At 43.1% G+C, this 23,672-nt stretch overlaps 1 protein-coding gene across 8 annotated transcripts in view; it reads left to right on the top strand.

Annotated features, from left to right (window-relative positions):
- Foxp1 (forkhead box P1) overlaps positions 1-23,672 on the top strand; it is a 448,446-nt gene that overhangs the window by 108,546 nt on the left and 316,228 nt on the right. For 3 of the 8 annotated variants that reach the window (XM_052174420.1, XM_052174417.1, XM_052174414.1), the window contains exons 1-2: positions 504-681; positions 6,493-6,567. The gene's annotated coding sequence lies outside the window, so the exon portion shown is untranslated. Of the gene's footprint in view, positions 1-501; positions 682-6,492; positions 6,568-23,672 lie in introns of those variants that run through there. The other 5 variants (XM_052174419.1, XM_052174418.1, XM_052174415.1 and 2 more) reach the window with 3 other exon arrangements.

Raw genomic sequence — 23,672 nt, 5'->3', positions numbered from 1 at the left:
GTGATATATGCATGTGCATGTATATGCCTCTTATTTATGTCTCTTTTGTAAACATATACAACATTTGCCTTGAGGAGTGTATAATGTAACCTTAGACTGGATTTAAACCATGAGCTTCTCTAAAAGCCTCCTTGATTATGGGAGATTGAAATACAGCCTGCAGCAGAACTCCGTGGAAGTGCTCCTGGCCAGCTTATTTTGGAAGTAGCTGGACATCCACATATTCGTTTGCCCCTCAGGGCCATCCCCCTGGAGTGAGTTCTTAATTGCTAATGAACATAATTAATTTCAATTGTTATTGTAGCAAGATCACATTCAAAGGTGGCTCTCCCAGTTTAGTGGTGTCCCCTGGAACAGCCAGTGTCTCTCGTCAGAGGAGGATAGGTAGAAGGCACAGCAGGCGCCTGATTGAGCCAGTTGTTCATTTGCTGAGTGTTTGTGTTTATGCAAAGGGGCCTCTTCCTGCATATTTAATCTAGAGTAAGGCAGTGGCTTTGTTGTGTTTAGCCCACATACCTTCAGTCCTTCCTCACACTGCCGCCAGCCTGGGAACTCTGAGAGCCGGCAGGACCTGGCTTCCCACTGCCTGTAGTGTCTCCCTTACAAACTCTTGAACTTTGTACTGTCTAGTGAGAGACCTGCCTCTCCTGCCCCAAAGCTCTGCTCCCTCACCATGAATGGGTAAGTGTGCGCCAAGCCAAGCTGATACTTTTGTTTCATTTCGCAAATGTTGAGAGGGCCCTTCGCTGCCCTTCTGAGTGCTTGCTGAAAGCTGTCGGGTTCCTGGGCAGCTGACACTTGCTGGCTGCTTTGAAAGAGAGCAGTACAGGTGCCTGTTAGGAACTGGCTAGGAACCGGTGGCAGGATTTTGAAACTGGTAGTGTGAGGCTCTTGGGGACAGGAAGGAATTTAAAAAGAAGAGAGAGGGCGAGCGCAGCTAGACTATTCTTGGTTCTAGCAAATCCTGTTTTGTAACTATCCAGCAGCTAGAGCTGCCATTGTCTGGTAAGAGGCTTCAAACAGTACGCGAGGCTGAACTGCAGGAAGGCGCAAAACTCAGCTACTGTATTGTGAATAAGGGGCCAGGGTACTCCCTGAAGGTCTGCACTGGGATCGGAGGGGTTTTCTTCTGTGGAAATCAAATCATCTCTTCATTGATATTAATAGCACACATGAGATGTTAGCCGTGATGCTTAGAGAGGCAGTGGAGAGGGAAGGAAATCTGATCTTGCTTGGGGGTGGGGGGGTGGGGGACGACAGCCCTTTGGTTCTCTGGTGAAGGGGACATCTATCCAGGCTCAGTTCCTCTGCATACTGGCACCACGGCTTGTGTGTTTGTTCTGGGAATTCTGAACTAGGCTTGCTTGACTCGATGGGCTCTGGCTATTCTATTTGTTCTTCGACTATCTTTAGAAAGCACCATGTTGAGGGGCTAGTGAAATCTTTTTTTTTTTTTTTTAAAGTGAATTAGAAAACAGCTCAGCAGTTGCTGCACTTGGATTTATTCTGGGCGATTTGGGGCTCTTGTACTTTCTTTTCAGGGCAGAGTGTTTATCATTTTCATTCAAGTTGTCAAAACAGATGAGGGGAACCCTCCAAGGCTCCTGTCCTGTGTAAAGCTCCTGCAGGGTGCAGCGAGTGGGTCTAGAAGAAGGTGCTGCTGCTCCCACTGACTGCTGCCTCTCTGAGTAACTCCTTCCAACAGAAGAGTGTGCTGTTCCCCCGCAGGTTGGAAACTGGGAGAATTGAAATAAAATTCCATCAACCTTATTAAAATATGCGAGGGCTTGGGTCTTCTTGGGTACCAATCAGTCTAGAGACTTAGAATCATTTATTAGCAGTGGGGCTGCTGAAGGTTTTTAATGATAAAATTACAAATATTCTAGCTAATTGTAAGTATATGACTTTTATACTCATTTTTTAAGAGGAAAAATACTTTTTTTATGAGGGGAAAGAAGCAGCGCCATCAGCACCTTCTGTGATTAGCGCCATTGTATTCTTAAATTTTGATTGATAGAGATAATAGTTTTCACGTAAAAATACAGACAGGTACTTTAACTTTCCATGACAATAGCTATTTGCATTTCTTTTATCTTTTTGTTTAACATTTGTGGGGGTTGGGATGGATTTGATTATTAACTCTTATTGCACACTGAAGGGGGATCTAAAACAAAGGCTTTGTTAGCGCTTCAAAGGCAAAACAGCAAATATTGTTTTTGGTTTTCAACCTGTACAGGCTGTTAAAGGATACCTATAAAATATTTTCACATGACCGTGACCAGGGTTTTACTTGAGTGGAAGGTAAAAGGGAATGAGTTTTCCAACTGAGACAGGCCCATGGTTGTCATTTTTCCTGGGGGGGTAGTGCCAGCCCGGGGTGATTTCTTGGGCAATCCTGTGGGTTGGCTGTACCACATGGTTGCACTTCGTGTCTGAGTTTTGCTTAAACAGAACAGGTCCCTAAAGTTAGATCCTGTGATGTTTCCCAGGAGGAGAGAAAGGGCAGTAACATGTTCCTCCCCAGGGGTTTGGACAGTGATGTAGTAGTGTTCTGTGGTCAGTCAGTTCTCTGATAGACCAGTGAAGGAAGTGCAGCATTTATAAACCAACTGCCATGGGTGTGTCTCAGGCTACCCCAGGCTGCAGAAGGCTGGACTGCACAGCAGTTTATTTCCTGTGCCCTTCCTTCCTCCTTTCCTTTCTCTTTCGGCTTTGCCCCTTTCTTTCCACCACCTCCCAACCCCGCTTTTCTTTGTCGTCTGCCTTCCCTCTTTTAAATGTTTGTTAAACCCAACTCAGTAGTCGAGGTTCCAAAGAGCACAGGGCAAAGCCTGGGGGTGATTTCTAAGTTGATTTTCTTAAGTCTCAAAAATAAAATGACCCTGGTGTCCAACCAGTGAAACGTGTGCCGATGGCCTTCTGTTTTCTAAGAAATAACTGGAAAACAAGACGGGAACGCCAAACGAGTTAAGATTGGTGACTTAAAGAGGCAGTACTCCCTTGGAGACCGGCCATTTGGACCTGTTTTCTCAAGTGGTCTGTTCTGTTCAGTAAGAGGATGTGGGGGTGCGGGAGCTTGAGCCACAATTCATACTTCACGAAAGCAAAGGTTGGGTCCTGGTCCCTTTGCACCTGTTAAGCTGTCACCTTTTTATGGACGTGGGGTGGCTTGGCTCATGCTGTGTCCCTGGCAAGACTGGCACACGGTGGCTTCTCCACCAGCCTGTGGTGGATGGAGGCTTAGGACAGATGCTCTTGGTCACCCATCAGCATCAGTTTGTGGTAACTGTGTATTGTGAAAGAGAATGCAGGAATCGTCGGGGTGGTAGTCCTTTATTGTAGTTGCTGTGAAAGGAAAAGGGGAAACGACTTTGAATGAGAAAGAGAGAAGGTTGCTGTTCGTTTCCAGCCTTGGGAAGCAGGGTCTCACCCGCATTCACCGGTGCCTCAGTTCCCAGAAGCCCATGACAGTTAGCAGTTGCTTTACAAATCCCACAGATCCAGTAAGGGACAAAACTCAGGGCAGCCTGGATGCAGGAAGGCAGCCACAAGGAACTTTTAAAGGGGGGAGGGGGGCTGAGAAAGAGGAAGCACTTGAGGTGCAGGGTTTCCAATCAGCCCTGCAGGTGTCAAGTTACCTGAGTGGGGGCTCTGCTGTCACCTTGTAGCTCTGGGTAAATAACAGGCACTGTAGAGAAGATGGCTCGGAATTCTAGTTCACAGGATCTTCACTTGTGAAAGAGAGTTCTAGGAAGGAAAGCCATCAATTTCTATTTACCATGCACCTGGCTTACTTTTAACACATAAAATCACTAGGAAAATTTTTAAAAAGAGAGAAAAAGAAAAACAAAATGGTATCTGTGTGGTGGCAGACTTTTAAACAAGGAGACGAGAGCTGGAGGGAGAATATTTCTTTTACACTGTGTGGGTGAGTGCACACGTATGCACATGCACGTATGAGTGTGTGTGTGTGTGTGTGTGTGTGTGTGTTTGTACTGCCAGTAGTCATATAAATGATTGATTTGATCAGTAAAAGTACAGTTTTAGAAATTGAAGTTTTATGCTCTGGGAAAAAGCAAAATGCATATTTTCCTCCAGAGTTGTTGATTTCTACTCTCCAAAGCATGCAATGATAGCAGCTCAGGCCTCCGTTCTAACCCCTTATTTTCTTGTCTTCTGTATCGACACATTTCATTTAATTGCACATGATGGCAAACAGCTGTTGAACTATTAATCTCTCTGCAGCAAAACTCAGAAAATAGCATTTCAGATGACTTTGCTAATGGATACCTTTTCTAAAAAGTAAAATCAACAGAAATAAATTAATGAATGGTCAGGCGTACGTGTACATTAAAATTTATGGAATGGATTTTACTTCTTACTGACGATACTTGATGCATAAGCGAAAGTCAGATGCTGCCGGGTTTGTGCCGTTTACGTCCCTGTATGGTAGTGTCAGTTGTCTGATTGTGCCATAACTCCATCTTTTTGATTTTACTTCCCCAGAGGGAGAATATACTTAAATTCTCAGGGTCAACCAGTGCCTGCTTTTGTTCCCAGTCACTTATGAACTATGTTTTCTAGGCTGCTGAGTGGACACACAGACCTCATACTTACCTGAAATTGTCCTGTGGGCTGAGATACAACTCCAGAGATAGAGAACTTTATTCAAAGTAGGCCTTTCAGCAGTTTTCTTTGGGAATTAAATTTTAATGAGGTCCAGTTGTTTGCCAGGCCTATATGATAGCAAATCTCATCTGCATTGCAAAGTCTAATACTATAGGCCCTTCTGCCAAACGTGCAGAAACAGACCCGGCTCAATAGATAAATATATAAATTAGTTTAAAGTCCATGCGTAGACGAAAGTCTCTAGGAAAAAGGAGAGAGAAAGGGGCCTCCTTGCTTTGAATTCACCAGGGTCTGCCAAAGTTCACTCGCTTTGTATTTAAGATTTGGTGAGCAGCGGGCATGCCCCTGAGTGGTCATACACTGGCTTTCGCTCCTGAGAGACCCGAGCTTTGTCCTAGGGCTGCAGATAATACTATGATTGTAAAACATTTGGATCTTTGGTACCGTCTCTTGTGTGGGAGCTGCTGTATGACTTGAGTGGACTGGGCCACCTCACAGGTCTGCCGTGCACCCTCGATGGCCTTTGTGCTTTCTTAGCCGTTCACTATGAAACAAGAAGGCAGTCTTGAGGACATGCATCAGCGGGAAAGCAAGCAATTTTCATTTTCAATTTGAATTGTTTTGTGTAAAAACAACAACAACCAAAAGCTTTGGGGGGGTAGGTTACAGAGCAGTCATTTGAAACCCGAGTGCTAGGGTTTTCCCCCACCCAAAAGGTAAAAGATTTATGGTGAAAACCTCCAATTTCCTCTTACAGTAAACACGAGAGTTCTGATTTCACCCAGAACCTGTATCTTTTTTTCCAGTCAGCATGGCAAGAATCTGCATACCCTTTGCTTGTGGAAATGTCAGCGGTTGGCATGAAAGTGTCACCTCCCAGACCCACCGAAGGAGGAAAACTTTGCCTCTCCCATTCAGGGCTGACAGAATAGACTCCATTCCGTATTGTCCTGGGCATTAATAAGCAAAAGGCTTTTCGTGTTAGTAAAAAGATTGTGTTTCAGCATTTCGTAGTTCTAGCATTTGGTCAGTGGAGGTGGGGTGAGTCTTACATCCTCTCACTAACATGATCTCAATAAACCCGTTTGTCTTTTCAAGTGGGTTGTACACCAGTTCCAGTTCCATGGACAGGAAGAGGCAGCATCTGACATTTCTTAAAGGCACACATGCATTTTGCTCAAGGGAGTGTGCAGATGCAGAGAAGACATGGGTTGAAATGTGTTCCTGGCTTCCTTTGTGTTTTAGGAAGCTTGGTTTCATTTGTTTATTTCATGTGACATGAACCGTTGTTATCTAACGTAGTGGATCTGGTAGAGGTAGATGCTAAGTGCAAAATATTTCTGTGAACAGCTTTCATCAGCAATTAACCCCTTGTCCCTCCCCAAATAGAAAATGGTGCCTTTAAAAAAAATTATTATAAAAGGCTCAGAGTGACAGAAAGCTTCAGGTCTCCAGTGCAGGCTTACTTCCAAAAAGGAAAAAAGTAAGCCGCATGCTTTAATGAAATTAGAAATGTTGTGGGTACGAACCAAACATGCACATTCAAGTAGCAGTCTGGTTTCTAAAAACGGAGGCCCATGAGTCAGACATTCTTCCACTCGAAAATGAATTAATAGACGGCGAGACAAGAAAGAGTTCACGTGAAAAGTCGGAAGTGTCTCTTCTTGACTTTTCCCATCCCTGTTGGGTCTGTGGTCATGAAGATAGTGGAGTCCTGGCTCTGCCTCCGTAAACTGAAAAATCTGATCTCCAGGATGTACAGTTGAACTCTTTGTCTTTTTGCTTGTGTGAACACCGGGCATTCATTGTGAGACCGTCCTTGTTATTCAGTTCGTGACTTGTCTGTTTTTGTTTTGTTTTCAGGGTGAGACGTGACCTTTGGAGGTGACTATAACTGAAGATTGAATTACAGAAGCCAAAAAATTAAATAAATAAAAGGTAAAATTATACATAATTGTTGGATTTGTATCTAACAAATGTATTTCTACCTTTGAAGCCTGGGGTTTGGTCATTCGCTCTTCTGTATCTATGTATGTGTGTGCATATCACCTTGTGCATATAAACATGTAACTGTACATGTGCTGCAGGAGACCGTAAAGATTTCCCCTAAGAGATCACTCATCAGTGTACTTTATTCATCACCCAATAATATCATACTTCCTCCAATTTGATGAAGCCGAATATTAATAATTGTTCGCTTTTATGTTCTGTGGGCTTAATGTGAGAAAGGAGTATTCAGATCATCAAAGCAGTGATTCATAAAAGTAACTCGCCCCAGACGTGACTAACATGTATCCATGCGCTCAGTGCCAAAGAGGTGGTGGTACCCTACTGATGCTCATCTGCCTCCCATCTAATTCCCTTCTTTCAGGAATTACTAGTCAGGTACCATAGCAACAGGCCACACTGATGTCACTCCATAGCAGTGTGGGACACAGCCCTGAAGGTCAGAGCTCTGCTGTCTTGTTTTCTTGACCTTGCTTGGAAATCAAAGGTAAATGAAAGTACTTGATTTTAAAATGAGAAGTTTTCAGAGAGCCTAATGTGGCTTGATGAACAAAGGCCAACTTTTGCTTTCTGAAATTCATGCTTTTGAGGAGGCGGATGGCATAGTCCCATTAGGTGGCCATAGGTGCCTGATGTTTGCTTGGATTTGGGGATATCTCAGAGCTAAGCCCATGACCTTCCTATTGGAGAAAATTTGCAGGCCTTTTCAATCTATGAAATTTATGTTTACGGTGTTCATTTAAGTTTTAATATAGGTGTATACTGTATTTTTTGTGCAGCCTTCCCATGCTTTTTTTTGTTCCTTCCCCCCCCCTCCACCCCCCTTGAGCTGAAGTAGCTGTTCCATGTTAAATTTTAGTTTGGGCCTTTAGTCGTTCATTGACTCAGTAGGCTTGTATCTACTGAGTCGTGAGTTGCTTTGTGGCATTGAATCCTGTCACTGTTTAGCTTTGCTATCATGTTGGATAAGTCTGCAAGACACAGACTTCTCAGAACCTTGATATTATAAGAATCATTTGTTCGGTTTTCAGAACCTTGATACTCTGAAAATCGTTTGTTCGGTTTTGTCTTCACTCTCACGAAGCATGTTTGGATCTGGAGTGTCTCATAGATTGAGTAGATTTGCTTGCGTTGTTTCTGGTGTCTTTGGTTTGGGCCCCACAAGGTTCAGACCTGCCTTGTTTCCTTACATGCCCTTTTGGGAAATACCAGGTCAATGCCCAGAGCTGTCTCATGTCGTATTAGATGTCCCAGCCTGGAAGGAAATGTTGCTGAGCAGTATGTGGAGTTGTCAGCCACAGCAGGGTGTGCTAAAGGAGACCAGGTGTGGGGCTCTGCAGACTTTCTGCCCCATGCAGTCTATCTAGTAAATGTTTCCTGCTTGGGGGGCCACTCTCTGTACTCTAAATACTGTCTCTGGTGTCTTTCACCTCTAGAATAGATCCTAGAATGCTCCTCAACTGTTTCTCTCTTCTCATGCTGTTAGAAACACAGGGAAACCTGAAAATCGAGATTCAGTAAAACTAACAGGGAGTTCAAAAGAAAACTTAACTGCTGGGACATGGTGGCACATGCCTTTAATGCTAGCACTCTAGATGCAGAGGAAGTCAGAATTTCTGTGAGTTCAAAACCAGCCAGGGCTACACAGTGAGAGCCTATCTCAAGAAAGAAAGAAAGGGAAGGGAAAAGAGAAGGGAAAAGGGAAGGGAAAAGGGAAGGGAAAAAGGAAGGGAAGGGAAAGGAAGGGAAGGGAAGGGAAGGGATGAAGGAAGGAAAGGGAAAGGAAGAAAATAGTGCATTGAGGTCTGGGGTATGGCTCAGTAGTGGAGTGTTTGCCTAGCATTCCCAACCCTCCTGGGGGTTCAACGATCATAGATCTTTTGGGGGGGGAGCAGCAAGCCTCCCCCAAAATATAAATGCCAGTTGCATTATCCATATCATATTAAGTAAGAGCTTCATCTGTGGCTTTTCGTGCCCTGCAAGTGTGGGTGCAAGCATGAATTTTCTTTTTCTTTTTTAAAGTTTTAAGTTTTTCTTTTAAGTTGATATGTTTATAATGTCCACCTGTATCTGCTGATGTCCCTCAAACTCATGATATGTGAGGAACAAAGGGAACTTTGTGGACTAGTTCTCTCTGTTGGTAGTGTGAATGCAAAGCTTGCGGAGGGGCTTCTGATCCAGGTGAAAGGCATATTCTGCTGCGGCATTCCAGCCCATAAATAAACCCCTCCTCTGGGGAACTTTCTAGATCCATACATATTTTGGTTTTGTGATGTCTCCTTTGTTAAATGAAGAAAAGAAACCACACAAATGCTTGACACCTTTATGTTCTTTCTCCTGCTCACTAGATTCTTGAGACCCAGTATAAGAATTTTTGCTTAGTCTGTGTTTTTTCTGGTTTTGTTAGCTTGGTTTTTGTTCCTTATAGGTAGCCTTTATTTTTATTCTCAATAAACAGTTTGCTATTTGACATTATTTGTTTATAAAGTATTCCCTCTTTCTTTCTCTGGACCCCAAATTTAACTTTAGACAGGGTCACAGATCTTTCAAAGATGAATTTAAACACATATGTTTTTATACATATATATGTAGTGTGTGCACGCGTGTGTGTGTGTGTGTGTGTGTGTGTGTGGCTTTTGTGTAGTAGGAGAAAAAAGCTCATCTAGTAACCTATAGCAAAGGCATACACTGAGTGTAGTGATTGGTATTTCTTCCTGAGCACTGTGCCTTAAAGGGAAGGGACTTCTGTCTTGTACTCATCATTCTCACAACAAACAGGATGTGGGTTTTGATATTTGGGGCTTCTCACTAAATAGCAAGCCTCCAGTTTAAATATGGGAATCACTAACAGTCCGTATTGGTGATTAGTGTGCTCACTGGCCAGTATGGGGACAACTGACTATGCACACTGATGTTGCCAGGCTAAATCGGAGAGTCAGATGAAGCCATTTTTAAAATTTAAATTCAAAGGTTTGTAGAACTATAAATAACCATCAGCATATTTCTGAGTATATAATAGTTTCTTCTAGGCAGATCTGAGTGCTTTATAAAATGGGTCTGGGGGCCAGAAAGAGTCTCAGAATTTAAGAGTACTGATAACATCTTCTCGCCTCTGGGAGGACACAGCAATGCGCAGAAGCACAGACAGTAGAACATTCATACCTGGAATAAAAGTTTTAAAATGTTAATAAGCTAAAATGGCTCTGGTTGCTGCGATGCCATTCGCATGTTAGTATAATTCCTGCCTTACAGTGGCACGTTGATCCCGCAGATGCTGAGTCGGTTACCCAAGAGCATGGAGAATATCATCACGATAAAAACATCAGAGAACATAGCTTTGGCCAGTGGGATCCATGTCTTTCTTCTATGGCAACTGCAGCAGCTTGGCTTCATGCAGATTAATGTGGTGTTCTTCCCATTTCTTTGTATCATTGAAAGTTTAACCAGAATTATTTTGTACATGACTCAACTAGATTTTAAAAATTTACTGTTTTGTTGTTTAGTTCTGAGTGGACTTGGATTAAAGAATGCAATTGAAAAGTGTGTGTGTGTGTGTGTGTGTGTATGTGTCTCTGTGTGTGTCTGTGTGTGTGTGTGTGTCTGTGTGTGTGTCTGTGTGTGTCTGTGTGTGTCTGTGTGTGTATGTGTCTCTGTGTGTGTGTGTGTATGTGTGCACATGTATGCATCTGTTTGATGCACACCTGTATGTGTATATACTTTCTGAGTGTTTGCATGGATGCTGGTTGTTGGCATGGGTGTTCTCCTCGGTCACTCTTTCCCTTATTTTCTAAGACAGCATCTCTCATTGAACCTGGAGCTTACCACCTGGACTAGATTGTTCGGCCCAAAAGCCTCTGGGATCTTCCTCTGGGTGCTCGAAATGTGCTTGGTTACAGGAATATGCAGTGATGCCCAGATAATTGTTTTCAGTGTTAGACATCCCAGAACTTCACAGTTTATGTGGTGGTTCAGCTTCTTTTTAAATCATCAACTTATTTGTGAGAAAGTTGAATTTTTTCTTTCGAAGAAAGTATAATTACAGTGATTTTTTTTTCCTCCCTTTCCAATTGGAGCTTTTTTTTTTTTTTTTACAATGTTAAACGAAGGTACTACAGTGCACATTCACAGTTTGAATTCATTATGCCTTGCATAGTATGGATGGTTTCTTAGTTAAAGGTTTAAAATGCTTTCCAGCTAATTGAAATATATTAGTCTATTTAAAAGTATGTATTTGTGTGAACTGAGCATTTCCATAACAGCGGAACACTTCTAAGGTGTGCCATTCAAATGGTCTTTGGGGTTATTTTTGTTTCAATCATCACTTTATTGCATGATGGCATAATTCATTACAAATTTAAACTATAACTTGGTAGACTTAGTTGGGCAATAGGCCTTTACAAATTGCTTTACAAATACCCAACATCTCCACATGCAAAGAAAGGGTCAGAAATGTCTGGCTGAGCAGCATTCGATACCCAGGCGTGGGTGCAGCTCTCCCATGCCAGTGCTAGCCAGTGTTAGCCAGTGTTAGCCAGTGCTAGCCAGTGCTAACCAGTGCTAGCCAATGCTAGCCAGGTGGAGACAAGAGAATCAGCAGCAGTTCAAGGGCAGCTTTGCCTACATAACAAGTTTGAGACCAGCCTGGGCTATATGAGATCTTCATTTTTAAAAAGTAGGGGACGGGGGAGAAAACATTCAGCATTTGAATTCAGTTGTGTTCCTGTTAACTCATAAATATGCTGTAGAGATGGCGTGACAAAGTCTCCACTGTGTACTTAGATAACTACATTCACATGTGACTGGCCGACCAGCACTGGAGCTAGCCACTGGACTACTCTGTCTAGATATACCATACACCCAATGTCTGGGTTATAAGGATCTGGCTGCAATCTATGAGGCTGCCCTTGGTGCTTGAAATCAGATAGTCACTAACTTCTGCTTGTAACAATGAAGCTAGTTTAGTCTGGCCAGGTGCAGGTCCTTTGTGTCCACTCTCTCTGCCCCAGGGCTCTCTCCTTATCTGTGTGGCTGAAGCTAGATTATTGCCACAACAGGGTAAAGCCCGAAGTCCTCCCCTTTCTTTAAAGCAAAAGTTGGAAGATTACTCACATGACACCTCTTGACATGTAATTGATGAGATTAGAGACAGGCTCCATGAAGTTTCAAGGGCTGCTGGGAGATGCTTTTGAGTGAAGAGAAGACTGGAAAGGGATGGGGAGAAAATATAAGAGGACAGACCATGTGGGAATCATTCCAGTCCAACCCTTTCTGCCTGCCTGCCTGCCTGCCTGCGTCCCTCCCTCCCTCCTTCTCTGTCCCTCCCTAACCATACTCCTTTATTCATGTAAATGTACCTGTGCACACACATTAATCTTGTGCACAGATCTCTATTAAATTTCTTTGCTGTACAGTCTCTGCCCTCATGGGGTCTATATTCCAGAGAGAAGACAGACTCAGTGTTTATAATGACTGTTAGATAGGTTAACTACAGTTACATTTAAAAGTGACTTAGTGCAAGCGGCCGAGGGTGCCTGGTGATAGGTTTCAGCCTCACACAGCATCAGTGTGAGGGTGACTTCCTTACACATGGAACAGCAGTTCTGTTGGGAATTATCAGGTAGCTTTGTGTTTCATTTTCCAAATTCTTAAATTCATAATTAATAATTAAATGAGCTTGATTCCCTCATTTAAAATGTATTTACTATGCAGGAACTTTGGGCATTCAGACAGTTTGCTACCCACCACCTTACATCATTCATCATTTCATCAACCAAGAAGGAAGTCTTTGGATCAAGTAGCAACCATTCACCGTTCTGCCCCCAGTTCAGCCTGCTGACAGCAGTTACTCTACCTTCCTCCCAATAGCTTTGCTTGCTTTAGGTATGAATGGAATCATGTAGTCTGTGCTGCTCGGAGACTAACTTCCTCCTGGTAGTATAATTCTTTTAAAGATTGTCTAAGGTATATTGTTTAAAACTACTTAAAAATAAGTTCTTGAGTTTGACTTCTAAGCATAGTTGATGGTGGCCTGCAATGTTCATAGCAGGGATAGACTGATGGAAAACTTAGGTTGTGCATTGTGGATATTTTGTTTTGTGAGCCAGATAGGGTTCTCAGCAGTCAGACTTCTAATTTTTATTGTTGATGTTCTGGATCTCCTGTGCAGGTTAGGCTGGCCTCTATCTCATGATCCTCCTGCCCCCTCTGCCTCCTTCATCAACTCCTACCTGCAGTGTGGTGTGGGCAGCCACAACCGTCTCAGCTGCTCTCAGACACTGTCCCCGTGAGCCTAAACCAATACCCAGTGTAAGCAAGAGTTGCCTTGTCTTTTGTAAAGGAAACATATTTGAAATTATTGACCTACAGAGAAATGTGCTCAGTAGAATTGGTTCTCTGCAGAGTTCATTTGTTCAAATGATTCATGTAATCAAGAAATGTAATCATGTTTCATAGTAAAGTTAGTACTTGTAGCAATATCCAAGTAGCCATATTTTACACAGTCAGTAATGAAAAACAGAAGGCACTTGTGGCTGGAGGGATGACTCAGAGGTTTGGAGCGCTTGCTGTGCTTCTAGAGGACCAGAGTTCCATTTCCAGCACCCACATGGCAGCTCACAACTGCCTGTAACTTCAGTTCCAGGAGATCCAACATTCTCTCTGGCCTTTTCTGGCATTTGGTGCACAAACATACATGCAGGCAAAGCAACCATGAACATCAAACAGAAGCAGGAAAGGAACGTGTAACTCCTCTTTTCTCCTTTGTGGTGTTGGAGATTGGACCCAGAGGCTCTCCCAAGTGCTAGGCAAGAACTCTCATTCTGAGCTGTTTCCACAGCCTGAGACCTTCTTTTAAAATGGTGGTTTTGGTCTCTCATCTGCTGATGGCTCCCATTTTTTTAACCGTTTACCCCAAGTGTCACGAAAGAAGTGAGGTCACATGGTCAGCTTCACAGCAAGGTAGTGAATCTCACTCTTCTTAGATGATTCAAAATCGTCAGGAAGAAATAAGGCCTGTAATTTCATGGCAACCCAGTGGAGGAGCTAGTTAGATTGGTAATGTGCTTGGGGACCTGATTCGGATATCCAGAAATCACACAAAAGAGTGATCAGACATAAACCAGCAGAATGGTACTATGTATGCACTTGGAATCAAGAGCTGAGTCCACTCCTGAGCTCTGGCCAGCTGAGCCATGCTAATTAACAAGTACTAAGGAGAGAGACACTTCATCTCAAGAAGAATGGCGTCTGGGCTGTTCACTAAGCAGTCACATGTATATACCTAGATAGGAACACTCACCCAGGTGCACATGGATGTGCACACAAGAAAGGCATAGTGCATCCATGGGAACCTTGTTCACAGTCTCTGGAAGTTCTCAGGAGTGTCATGACCTCAGAAGCACAGTTGTGGTAACTCAGATAGAATCTTCCTTACACGTTAGTACTTGTCCTGGTGGCTTCTGCCCAGGACTGGCTTTGGATCTCATAATTGTGGTATCTTTTTAAAAGACTTCTGATGATTGAGACTTTGTAAATCTGAAATGAAGCTTAATCATTTGCTTGTTCTCTTTCCCCTTCCCATGTGAACGGTTACACTTCTGAGGCCTTTGGATGAAGGGGGATGGGTAGAAAATAAATGAAAAAATACTACTCAGATTTTCTAGTCCGTTCAAACCGAGTCTTTTTGAAGTATGAAAATCCTGCGGCTTCCCTCTTGAATTTTGTGTATTAGTCCATATGTAGCATATAATTAAAGGTAATTACATGTTTTGTTAATTACCTGACAGTGTGATAAGTTACATAAAATTGCTCTTAATTAAAAAAGCAAACTGGCATCACTGGGTGGACAGATTATTTCCGTCCATTGGGTTCTGTGATGCTTGGAATAGCCCACCTCACCTGCCAGTCCTCTGTTTGCTGAGAGTGCTAGGCCCTCACTGGAGGTCAGAGGAAGTGCCCTGAGATCCGTTCATTACCAATTGTGCAACTTGCAAGTTTAGATCAGTGACTTTTCAGAGTAGGAGTTGGAACCAATTTGTGAGTTAGGCAATTTTATTAGGCTGTACTCGAGACTGCTGTGCTGTGGTGTCAGTGGTGTATGGTGTATTTGTGTGTGTGTATGTGTGTCTGTGTACTAGATACATGTGTGAGCACAGGTGTTGGCCCTTGCTCTCCACTTCGTTTTAGACAAGCTTGCAGGTATTCACATGTGTCTGCCTCCTATCTGGCCAGATGAATGCTGGGATTACAGGTGTGTGCGTCTGACCTTACATGTGTTCTAGGGATCTGAACTCGGATCCTCATGCTTGCCGAGTATTCGCTTTATCCTCTGAGTACTCTCTCCAGCCCTCAAGTCTGTCTTAAGTGAATAGGCATACACTAGCATCATTTTCTAAAGTACTTCTCATATTATAAATGCATACCATGAAGCTTTTTAAACTTAGACTCTGTAATGTCAATTAATGTAACCTGTAAGCTACATCGATTCATTTGCTTGTCTATTCGACACATCTTTTTTAAATGTCTGCTGTGTGCCAGGCCTTGTGCTAGGACCTCCCCAGTCCAGTACGAAAGCCACTGCTCCATCTGTGGTGGTTGAACACTCGTCTTATGGTTAACCAGAACTTACTTTGGTGTGGGTGTGGATCCATAAAGCTTTTCAAAGCTTTCATATTGAAAAAGTATGAACATTTTGCGTGCTTTTCATTATTGATGGCAAATTGAAATAGTGAGTTTGGATCCACTGGCCTCAATCACATAATTAAGTTTTGCCTCAACTGCATTTTTACTTACAGTAGGCAGCATGAATCCGATGACATATGTGGCAAGCCTGGTATTTCCTTTGGGCGGCAGTGTTGGTGACAAGGGGGAAATAGCAGTGAATAGCAGCTACCAAGCCCTCTCCCCACTGCTGTGGAACCTTAGACGGGCAGGCCAACATGATCAGGGTGTGCTCAGGGAAGGAGAGCATGGACAGAGGGGTCAGACACCAGAGGGGACAGGCACAGCTGTGGAGCTGTGGAGCAGACATGTTTGAGCATGTGCTGAGAGAAGTGTCCTGCTGGTAGCAGCAACCACAGGGGTGATGGGACATAAGGTCAAGAAAAAACAAGGGCTATTATATTTTTAGAAAAATGGAATCCTTGGAAGGGCAGTTACAAGTGTGAACTTCAAGTGTATCACTGAAAAACCAGACTTGAAAATAGCCTGTGGATGGGGAGGCCACTTAAAAGGAGAGCCCTGAGTCTCACTGAGATATGGTACAGTGAACATATCATTAGACTGCATGTGGCCATAGGTGAGACCCCATTGCTGTTGGAGTTTACTAAGGTAAGCTGAAGCCTTTTCTAGTCCAGAGCTGGTCCTTTATCAAAGGTGACTCAAAGGCTTTCTTCCTGCGTGAAGGGGTTTTACTAAGAGAATCCACCTATGGACTGCTCTATAGGAATCCGGCTGAAGGCTAGAATTTCTCCTCCAAGCTATTTCTGGAAGGGTGGGACTGCTGTCAGTCAGAGGAGGGAGGCCAGTGAGCTGGCACTGTGTGGGTGGGAAGGGAGGGGCAGCATGCAATGGTGACCATTGGGGTTTGCAGCTGTTCACTCTCTCTCAGATGAGATCCTCATGAGCCTTTGGATATGTAGTTCCAAAAATATTCTAGCTAGGGGCTATCAGTGTAGGATTTACAAGTATATAAGAGATATGCAAGACATGAAACTTCATGCACTCACTATGATAATGCTACTGAGAGACAGACAAGAAAGGCGCAGACCTGTGTTTAAAAGCTACCAAGTTGAAATGTTTATCAAGGACACTGAGGAATTGAGGTCAGACACGGCAGGAAGAACTAGTAGAACTGCTCATTCAGTAAAGTGCTTGTCACACAAGCATGAGCACCCAGAGGTTGGTCCTCAGACCCATGAGAAAGGCAGGCACAGAGTCATGTGTTTGTAATTCTAGAACTGGGGACAGGAGATACATAGACATATAGATCTCTGGAGTTTGCTAGCCAGCTACCCTGACCACTCAGCCCATTCGAAGCCAATAAGAGACCCTGTCTTATCTTAAAAACATGGTGGGTAGTACTTTAGGAACAACAGTTGAGCTTTCTCATCCATAGATACACACGCACACACAGATCTACACACATGAAAACAACACACAACCCCTCATATAGGGGAAATATTGAGATTGTAGTGAATGAGAAACTGCTGTGATGTTTTGAAGGTTGTGAGCCATATCACAGCGTAGAGAGGTCAGAGAGATGGCAACGAAGACCTGGCTATTTCCTTAGTGATAGTAAAGCATTTGAGTTTTAATTCCATACTTGTTCTGACTTCATCTAGTTACTAGCTAGATGGGCTTATGGTTTAGGTATAAAATGTCCTCAAGGCCTCGTGTGTTAGGATTTTGAACTAGTTTGGGTGAGAAATGATTGAACCTGATTGGTCTTTTTTGAGGCGGAGACTCAAAGGAGTAAGAAAGACAGTGGGCTTCTGGTCTTTTGGCTTCTTGAACACCATCATGTAAAGAACTTCAACTATATGCTTCCACTGCCTGATCATTCTGCCTTGTCCTTGTATCAAGCCAGAAACAACGGAACCAACTGACCCCAGCTGATGCCCTGCAAGAGAGTGAGCTCAGGTGGCCTTTTCTTTCTTTCAACTCTTTCCTCGAGACATTTTGTCACCACAGACAACAAAGCAAAACAAAACATCAACCAAACAATTGAAACCAAAAACAAGACAAACAAATAAACCCAGACTTACAGTATTTTTTTCCCTCAATATCTTTTCAGGCTTCCCTTTAATAGGATCACACATTGTCCCCAATCCTCTTAGCCTCACTTCTGTGATGTCTGTGTCATAGTTCAGCCAGTGGCGAGAGAACAACAGAATCCTGTTCTTTTGCCATTTTCCAAACACCCTTTAATCCAATGGCATGGAGATCAGGGCTGCACTTGGGTATCTATTTAGAATGAACTGTTTTAATATTCTAAGCTGCTCTGTAGCATTGTGTGGTTAACATACTCTCTAGATTAGTAAGGAACTAGTTTGAACCTGAGCCACACATCAGTCTGTCACCCTTACCTTCTACTAATATGGGTAGTCTTTGATGGGTGCATCTGCCTTTCAAGTTAACTCTGCATACCCAACATCTGTCTTACTCAAAAACCATGAATCACAGTTGGTCATGTGCCTGATTCCTGACTCAGCATCTCATCCGCAAGCATGAAGGGGGAATCAGTGGCAAATAGGAAGACAGTGTAGAGGTGCACTGGAGGACCGAGTGCCACTAAAGGTGTATTGGGTGAGGGAGGAATAGTCCATCTTTGTGGGTGGTTCTGAATACATATTTTTGACTACATTATTTAGATAACTATAAAAGCAAAAATAATATGCTATGAAAAACATCCCTGGCATTTTTCAACAGTTAGCCACTTATCTGTCTCAGCACTGGTATGGGAATCTGTGCACATTCTATGTTCTCTGTACCGTGCTTGGCCCTTACTGCTAACCCGCCAGGAGCTCCCCTCTAACCTCCCCATACCTACCTACACTGAACTTCCAGGTTGTCATGGTGAGTGTCACTGCGAGGGCCTCTTCTGCTATACTGGGTATTTAGTTACATCCTTTGCAGTTCCTTGTGAATGCTGGCGTCTCTATGAGGAGCATCATGAGAGGATACAGTTAGTTTTAGAAGGTCGTAGAAGACCCACTGATGTGGTTCAGTGGGCAGTGATGCTTGCCACCAAGCTCGAGGACCTGGGTTCAATCCCTGGGAACTGTGTGGTGGAAGGAGAGAACTGACTGCTGTCCTCGGACCTCTGCACTCATACTGTGACATACACTCTCCTCATCCCGCCATAAATTAAGAGAAAAAATGAGTGCTGTTGACATTTTATATTTCTCATGCATCCCTCTTCTCTGAAGAGAAATTAATTTGATGCACATCATACCATTCCACGGAACCAGGAGCATGTGTTTTGCATATGGTGTAGTTGGCATGCATTGGGAGCAGGAGGTTTGTAAACATTAAGTTGTGAGGTATATTACTTCTTGTGTTACCACCCTGCCACCCAGTCCTACCTCTGCCAGCCTTGCAAGTCATTCCTTTAATGTATTTAAGGTTACACCTCCAAATGTCTCTGTGGCTGAGTTTCATTGAGGCTACTCTGGAAAATTGTAAAGTACTTACAGCTCCCAGAATATACACACTGAGCTTTTCCTAAGAGGCACGGTCTTTAGTGAATTGAGTAGGGGACACTCAGTGCCTATGAGGCTCACTGTATCTGAAGCTGGAGTATATCCTGAAAGAAGACACCTTTTTCTCAGTGTCAGTCATGTCTGTCTGTCACCCCTTCAGGTGACCTCTAAGGGATGTGGGGTAGTTCTGGGAACTCAGAGAGGACCAAGAGACATCTCACTTCCACAGTCTGCTGCTTGGCATAATGGTGCTAACTGTGAGACAGGGAGAGGAAATGACACACCCAGTACCTACCCAATACTGGCAGCCAACCTGCTGGGGGTGCTTCTGTACTGGCAGCCACCCTCCTGGGCATGCCAAAATAAATAGAAATATTACATTTTTTGATTTAAATAATTAGTTGAAAACCTAAGCATCTTTTCTAAGTGGTTATAACCTTTCCTTGGGTCAGTTCCCTATGTCTTTTTTTCTTCAAGGTATGTCAAGGGAATTTACGAGCGCTTTTTATAAACACTAAATATACAAAAACAGCTGAAAAGCTTTATTTCAGAAAATATCAGATTTTTTTGTACCTCCCTCTTTGAACCAATATCTCCTGCTTCTCCTTCTTCCCCATCTCTGTTGCTCTCATTTCTCTAGAGCCTGGTTTCTGTAAGGCACAAGCAGACTAGATGCATGAAGTTAAGAATCTTGTTTCACATGTGCGTGTCACCTGACGTGTTCATGGAACCATGATAGCACACTGTTAAAGGTTTATCTCAGTTTTAATTGTGTGTGTGTGTGTGTGTGTGTGTAAGAATACACTCACATGTGGGTATAGGTGCCCAAGCAAGTCTGAAAAGATCAGGGGAGTCCCTGAAGTGGTACAGGCTTGTGTCACCATCTGATAGGGTGCTGGAGACAGAACGCAGGTATTCTGGAAGAGAAGCTGTCAGTTTCAATGGCTGAGCCATCTATCTCTCCAGCTCTGAGAATATTTATTTTTATTATTATTATTTATGTGTGTGCATGCACACACACAAACTCTGAGAACCAAAACTGGTCCTCATCAAGAGCAGCAAGTGTTATTTTTAACTGTTGCACCTCCATGGTAGGAATTTTAAATGGTAGGTAAACAGGCCGAATAAAATATAAAAATAATCTAGAATCTGAACACTGAGAATAACATACACACAGATACACACACGCACACTCAGAGAGAGACAGACATTTCCTTCCATGGTGTCATTGAACATACATGTGTTTAACAAAAGTACAGCATGTAGACTTTTACATGCCCTTTAAAAAAGTGTTATTGCATAGATAACACTTCCCTTTATCATAAAGTTTGATGACATGTTGTTGGTGTGTTTATTTGGTAGTCTAGGAATGTAACTGAGGGACTCACATGCTAGACAAGAGCTTTGCTACTGAGCTACACTTCCATCTGAAGGTATTCCTTAAGGCCTTTGGCTTGCGTTCTATGGCACTAACTCATAACTCTCGTTTTGTCTTAGACTATGTCTAGGTTTTGTACCATTGGTCGTAGCTCCATCAAACACAGATGCTTCTCAGGTTCTTTTCTTGGGTGGAGATCACTGCAAGAAAGGTTACAGAATTTCTGATATCTCTTCCTGTCCCACCATATTATTGCCTTCAAAATGGATTGGTTTGCTTTGCTGACAGGCCTGCTCCCAGTGTTCATTTCCCTGCACCTTTGCCAGTGGTGGGTCAGCATTTTTTGGTAATTAAAATGTAAAACAATGTATTTTATTGCTGTTGTTTATATGTTGGAGGTCAACATTAACAAGTGAAATCTGGACATTGGACTTGGTTCTTTAAGCTGTTCGTGGTTTTTTTTTTGTTTGTTTGTTTTGTTTTGTTTTTTAAATTGTCTGTGGCGTTTGGGACAGCAAGGTTAAAGGGGAAAGACAGGCAGAGGAAGCCAGGGTACTGAAGTAAGGAAGGGATATCATAGTAGGTGGTGACTGCAGCAGCCTTCTGTCTCGGACAACTTCAAATTCCTTTTGTCTTCCCAACTGTCTTTGAGTATCCGCTTGTTCTGCACTGAACTTCACTTTAAACACTGGTGGTACGTCAGTGAACCAAATAAATACATAAAAGGGATTAATTAGACAAACTAGGACTCTTGGGACGGTGGTGCTTTGGCCTCATTGTTTAGTAGAGGACCAGATGACCAGTCTCCGCAAAGTTCCTAGAAATGACAGCAAAGGTCACTAATTCTGCTACTGCTGGTTTATCCCCAGCAGCTGGCATTAAGGTGCTGCTCTTCTAGGCCTCTTACTATCCACTGATGATGACTTCCCTTGGCTCTGGAGCCCTAATGGAGACTTCTGCAAGTTTCTCCTTCAGTCCTTGCCCTACTGAGCTAGCTTCCATCCTCTCTGTATCCCCAGAGGCCTGAATGAAGCTTGGCCAGGTACAATAAAGCCATCACAACCTCAGGATAGACCTGGGTGCTTCAGGAAACATCCTCAATCACCATCATTAACTGGGGTGTTGTTCAAGGTTGAGATACAAAGAAGTGTCTCGGACTCTGCCTTTTCTCTGATGTTTATTGTATTACTTCGTGGATTCTGTCAGCTGCCTCTCATCCAGCCCTGGATGGCAGAATTACAGAGGAAGAAAAATGCGAAAGCTAAGTATGTTTCTCATCTTTTCCTAGCCCCGTTTAGCTTCCCGTGAGCTGATGGTTGTTGGAGGCAAGGACAGGGCTAGGAGCCAGGGTTAGCACCACAGGCCCAGTGGCCAGGGCTACTCTGCTTTCTTTCTGGTTCCACACTCCCAGAAATCTACCTGAAAGTCATAGTTTATTAATCTGTGAGTTTCTCTGGTTACTTCACAAGTGCTTCAAAGTAGGACTGCTGTTTAATGGTGAGCTAAACATTTTTAGGGGCCAGCATGGCGGCGTGGAGCCTGTCCTGTTGAGTCTATGATATAAGCCCTGGCTGGCTTGTGGAAGAAGCCCTTAGAGGGCAGCTTTTAGACTTTTAGCACACTCAGTAGGTAGTCTCCAGTCGTGGAATGAGCAGTCCACCTTATATGGACACGTAAGGATGCCACAAAGAATTTGTGTTATTGCTTAAGAGTGTGGGGTTCAGAGTCTTGGAGACTCAGCCCTACTCTTTAGCCTGTGGCCTTCTAAATTAAAACAGTTGGGTCGAAACTGGTTCCTCCCCTTTGGAGAGTTGGGAGAGGCACTGGGATTTTCTTCATGCAAAGATTTTGAGCGAATCCTTCCTTGTACAATTCCTGATAAATATTGCTTACATAGTGCCTAGATTATAGGTAGGTTATCAAAGAGGCTAATAATTTTCTCATTAAATACAATTTCAAGACATTGAGGTGTGTGTGTGTGTGTGCACACGCGCGCACGCGTGTTGCACACATGCAATAAAAAGACTGATAAAAACAGAGAAGAGACACATCCAAACTTTCTGCTCCCTACCCCGTATTTGGGGGAAAAGTTAAAGCCTTGAGTAGAAAAGGAATTTGATTTCTAAAGACATATTAAAATTTGAAATCATCTTTTTCTCCTGTCTTCACCTGCTTTTAAGGGGGATGGTATGGGGCCACCTTGAAGGACCCGGTAGTCCTATCTTTATAAATTTAAATCAGGTCTTAGGTACATTACAGTCTTATTTTGAGGATGAAGATCATACAGGGTCTCGCCACCAGGTTCCTGAGACTCCTGAATTGAAACAGAAAGAGCTGATCTTATAAATTTTCTAAATCCTGAACATTTTGTTTGCAAAAAGTCTTTGTAGACCTGTTCGTGAGCATCCTGCTTATTATACCAAGGGTGCATAGTGACCACAGATAAGGGTATCTGGGGTCAGCATCATGGTACGAAATATTAATCCCACTTCTAAGAAGACAGAGGCAGGAGGATTAGGAGGTTGAATCCAGTTCCCCTCTGCAGTGAATAAGTGAAAAAATGAATGAGTGAGTGAATGAATGAATGAATGAAACAAAAACTGAGCAATAATCTGGTGCCCTTAGAGTAACTTGGGTAGAAATATTTTCATGTTATTCATTCTGTCCAAATGCAGGCACTAATGTAAGCATGTGTGCAAAAGCCATACCTATTTGTGAGACCAGAAGAAAGGCTTTGTCAGAACTCAGATGTGTTTTGAGGTAGTGTGGGATTGGCTTTCTGGACCCACTTGGCAAGAATTGCCTTGACCTTGCCATCAAACAAAGAACTACACGGTGGCAACCCTTTCTCCGAAATCCCCACAATCCATCATTTTCAGTGAGTGAGCGGGATGCATTCATGAGGCCTCACAGGGCATCTTTTCTTTTTGTCCTTTCAGTGTGTGTACAGTTTGATCCGTCTTTACTCACATATGATAATTCAAATCATAAAGGCAACGGTGAGAAGAGTATGTGTAGGAAAGCAAACCCAGCTTTAAAGTCTTCCCTGGGGTCTTGGCAACAATCCCTCCAGGATTCTCTCCCTCTGCTTATTTGTCACAGAGGAAGCGTGGATGTGGGTGAGCCCTGAGCGGTTGAAATGTGCCCAGGCAAAAGTCACAGGTGCCACATGTAACTTCCATAAGGAATTTTAAAAAGACAAAGAGTAAGATATCTGACAATTTTTATAGTAATGATATATGATTAGTAGTAATATGTAGAGGTGAGGTTTTGAGTCACTGAATTTAAGAAAATATACTACTAAAATTAATTTCATGTTTCTTTTTACTTATTAAATGTATCTTCTGGAACACCTAAAATTACATTTCTGGTTCATGTTATAGTCACTTAGAAATCCTTCCAGAGTAGATCTCCCCATCTGATTCTTCTTTGTTTCAGCCAGTGCCTCCCGATAGTGC

The sequence above is a fragment of the Apodemus sylvaticus genome, chromosome 2 (genome assembly GCF_947179515.1).
Source record: "Apodemus sylvaticus chromosome 2, mApoSyl1.1, whole genome shotgun sequence".
Lineage (NCBI taxonomy): Eukaryota > Metazoa > Chordata > Mammalia > Rodentia > Muridae > Apodemus > Apodemus sylvaticus.
Note: the sequence above shows the minus strand (reverse complement) of the source record. Positions and strands in the feature narration are given on the sequence as shown.